The following is a 4,695-nucleotide window of genomic DNA, read 5'->3' as shown; positions in this document are numbered from 1 at the left end:
GGGCTCACGGAAACGTAGTGGAAGGCCTGTCTGAGGCTTTTGTGCATAAAAGAGGATATTTGTACTTGCCCAGTAACAATGGAATGCAAACACGAAAAGCGAGGACAATAAAACACCACTTTGGGGCGATGAAGAAGCTGCTAGGGAAATCATCATGCAAAGTGTCCCTGGGGGGGGGGGGGACATTGTGAACTCTGAGGATTGCGTGGCTCTCTGTTTGTTCCCATGCTGATGTGTGGCTTAGCCGGCCTTCAGTTTGCTTTTGCATAAGATATTCCTGGCTTTAACAGTGTCCGGCACATTTCCTTACGCTGAAAGGGAGTGAGGAGAGATCAAAAATGCCCCACCTCATCTTAAAACAGACTGTGTGTAGGCTGAGCTATGGTTGACCACATCTGAGCGAAATTTCAACTGACTTTTAAGCCAATGTAGTCCTCGTGGTCCTATCTCAGATCAATGTAAATGACTGACTTCAACGATTTCATCCTTTTGTAGACAATCTGACATGTTTAGCATTTCCTTACAGGTGAATGGAACTGTACTGTGAAATCAATTATAAAAATCATAAATTTTATGCCGTCATTTTATAGCCTTTTCCTGTTTGCAAGCTCGCCTATATTTCTTGAGCTACCATGGCAGGGACAGATTAATAATTAGTGACAGAAGCTTTTTCAAATTATCCCCACATAATACACGTTCTGCTTTCATTCTCAAATGTGTGGCAGTAAACCAGTATATAAATACAGACAGTATGTCTCCCATGTTCTGTTACAAACAACCAAAGACCGTCTTTTATTGGTCTGAAATTGCTTCTTTTCATCTGTTTTGCACACATTTTACCATCCTAAGCTGTCGCTGTTTAGACTGAGGTGAAGAGTTTCAGATATATCACTCACCTCTTATCATCACAGGAAAACAATAAGCAACCAAGCGTATACACAATCACCAGATGGTATGAATTCTGCCAAGGCCTTTGTTTCCTGGAGGACATGTTTTTATCATAAACGGCCTGATCGACATCTCAAGAGAACTCTTTATCACTGACACACAAAAAAAGAAGAAGAAATGTCTATAAAATATCTAGTTTCAAACTGGTGTTGCATCAAAGGTCTTCTCAGTCGTGTGTTGGTGCTCTGAAATCGTAAGATGTGGCTGATGGCAGCACACGAACATCTAACTCTCACTATTAGTTACCCTAATAAGCATGCCTGCTCTTTCTCTGGTATGTATGCGGTTGTCAGATTCACACTCCATCTGCTACACGGTTAGCAGCGCTCTTTGAAGTTGCAAGTTAATTTGAGCTCAATGTGCATTTGACCAAAGAAAAGGCAGTTGAAATGTTTAAAGCAAGAGTGTCTGATCAAAATGCACAATCTGAAAGTGTAACATGAAAAGAGTTCTTGCCGAGAGTTAGATAAGGAGATTGATATCACTCTCAGGTATGAAGCTAGTTATCTTAGCTTAGCACAAAGAATGAAAACTGCTAGCCTGGCTCTGTCCACAGACAACAAAATCGACCCATCAGCATCCAAACCTCACTAACCAACACCGGATATCTTGTTTTTTAAATCCAATCAAAAACATAAGCATAAAAACAAACTATTTCTTGGCTGGGCACAGTCACAATCTGGCAACTTCAAACTAAACACAAGACAAAGTCACAGCACCCAGCCAAAAATAGTCCAGCAGATAACCTCGAGTAAAACCACACAGCCCCTGTTTCTTTGTGCTAAGCTAAGCTAGCTGGCTGCTGGCTTCATAGTTAGCGTAGAATAGAAATGAGTGTTGTGTTAATTCTTATCATCTAACTCTTGGCAAGAAAATAAATAAGTGTTATCTCCAAAAATGTTAAACTAGACTCCTTTTAAAAGTGTCATGTGATGGGAATTGATGTGATGGGAATGATCATGTGCTTTTAATTACGCTCCTTTTACTGTGTGCTTCAGCATAACAAAGCTTCTGTTAACAAAAAAAGTACATTTTAGGTAAATTCACTATATGACAGCATTTTAGTATTTCAAGTATCTACATCTACCCAGCCCCTAAACGATACTGCGTACTGGACTCAAAAGGAAACGGTCCATGATGTGTTGGTCAGGATTGCTTTTGTTTAGTTTTTATTTATACAGTACATTGTTCTGTCGTGATCTCTTCTTGCACTTTCAGTTTTTTATAATGTAATATTTGAATTTCAGCTGGATCAAAGAAGACTGCAACATCATGTAAAGATCTGCCTCCTGTGTTTGCTGATAGGAGCTCAGTTTGGGGCTTGTGTTACAACCGATATAACAGCAATAAGATAAGGTTTGCTTTATCAATAGACGACAGGTTGTAGAATAGTGCCGCATCTACAAATGCGGAGCATGAGTATCAAATTATTCAAAATACAGAATTTGAATCTCCAACGAAGTAAAACAAATAATAAAGTCCCCTTATTTTGTGAATGTACTTGACATCACACAAGGTAAACATTGCATGGAAGATGAAAGACTAACACATGCTGAAACACAAATCTGTTTCTTTGTCATCTCATTCTTTAATCTATACGAAGCTGCGCTTCATGTGTCTCTGCAGCATCAGTCGTCAATCATTTGTCAATTGTGACGTGAAATCAAAGACCATATGAGCTCTTCAGATGTGAACTATGTGTTTGATCAGGCAGAGCAAACTTGGGTTTGTGCTGACTTGGCAGATACAATTTAAAATTCTGATGCTCTCTGAAATGCTGCCAAAGCATATGATCTTAACGCCAGCACAATAAAGCAATTTTATAGTTGCCTTGAACAGGAAGTTGATGAAAGTGCTTACTTTCTGTCAGTGAATTTGCATTCATGTTGGTTGTCTGAAATCCTGCAAAGATAACAAATCTCCCTCCTCAGAAGCAAACTCTGAGCATCTCTTTGCACACATCTGTTTACACTGACAACCACCAGCTTGTGCTCTCTTGGTCTCAAAGCACATCTTTGCTCAGTGCAATATACTTTTAATTTTGGAAAGCAGAGTTAAAGTTTTCACTAAGAGATCAACTTCTTTGTAAAATCCAATAAACATTTTATATTATTGTTCTTTTATGTCTATATTTGACTTTTCTCATTGATTCTACAGCATCCTTCCAAAGTAAAACTGTTGTTAGTGTTTACAGTGTGCCTTATAGGGGTCTTGTTTAACTCTATAGTTTTATACATATTGAATATTTCTTGTGTATTATCATGTATATTTCTTATAAGGTTGTTGTTGTTGTGATCAGGCCTATGTTTGTAGTTTATATCCACTATGGTAGGTGAAATGTAACGCAGGAGAAGCCTACTATAATTATTTTTATAGTCACAGTATTATCCTGTATGTTATGTAGGTTTCCAATCCCACAATGCAAAGAGCGCGGTGTGGAGAGAGATTGTGGAGCTCTGCTGGAGAGGTGCCTTGGATGGCAGGGGGAGCCAGGTTCCTACCAGCCCGGCAAACCTGCGTCAAGTTATAAAGTAACAGCATGAATGAAGCCGGAAGTCAGGCGGTTTGATATTCAAAATAAAAGCTGCACTTTCGTCACAGAGGGGGTAAAAAACAGCATTTGTGTGGAGCAAAACAACAAACAGAACATTGATATAGACAATGCATTGAATACGGAGTGAATTTGTGTTATGAATTGGCGCCTTATAAATAAATAAAATGAATGAATGGAAAATTATTCACATTGTGAATGATGATTTTCCTTCAATCTCTATTTTCAGGTTTCAAGTTATTTTGCAACTATTATTACCATGCTTTCATAAAATGTACAAAACAATCTTGATTTATGTATATAACTATTATTTTTTGTCTTTTTTTATAACCGCAGTTTGTGGAAATTTTTCTTTGTTAGCATTTTCCATGTAAAGGTTCTACATACATTACATTTATTCATTTAGCTGACGCTTTTATCCAAAGCGACTTACAATTGCTATTCATGTCAGAGGTCGAACCCCTCTGGAGCAACTAGGGGTTAAGTGTCTTGCTCAGGGACACAACTGGTCTTGTTAAAGCTGTCCATATTGAATCATAAATCATTTGAAAGCTCCGTAACACATGACTGGTATATTTTTAATACATCCATGAAATGAATATATTTTGATTGGCCATTTTGTATATATGTATCACAGTAAAACCAAAAAAATCCAACTGACTCTTACCATTGGGCTGGAAAATGGATTTGTGTGATATGCATATTTAATGAGGCAATATGTCATTTGCATATTAAAATAAAAAAAACATAAAACATTGTAATTTTTAAAAAAGCTTGTAGCTTTTCAGTATATGAATAAAGTTTGGAGGGGGGGGGGGGGGGGGCTTATCTGACTGTGGTGTCTCACTTTAAAATAACTTTAATGGAATTACACTTTGAAGAACAACAAATAAATTCTAACTTAAACTCAATTAAACATGTTTTTTATGTGTAAAAAAGCTACAAAATTTAGATACATTTAGAAAGCATATCCTCATTAAATGCACCCAACCTTGCAAAGTGTCCAATATCTAAAACGTTTTTACTTTTAGAGACAACACGAGGAGCTGCCTCAAAATCAGAACTAACATGAATGCACTTAGCCATAATATAGTTTGCCGGGTGTTGTTGTTGTTGTTTGCTTTTACTGCCTATTAAGAGACCGGAAGTTGTCCGTGTTCCTGCCTCCGTCTTGACACAGGTCCGGAGGATGCGCA

Source organism: Micropterus salmoides, unplaced genomic scaffold (assembly GCF_014851395.1).
Source record: "Micropterus salmoides isolate LMB-PRFRI ecotype aquatic unplaced genomic scaffold, ASM1485139v1 Ms_hic_scaffold_7, whole genome shotgun sequence".
Classification (NCBI taxonomy): domain Eukaryota; kingdom Metazoa; phylum Chordata; class Actinopteri; order Centrarchiformes; family Centrarchidae; genus Micropterus; species Micropterus salmoides.
This window is presented reverse-complemented; position numbering follows the sequence as displayed.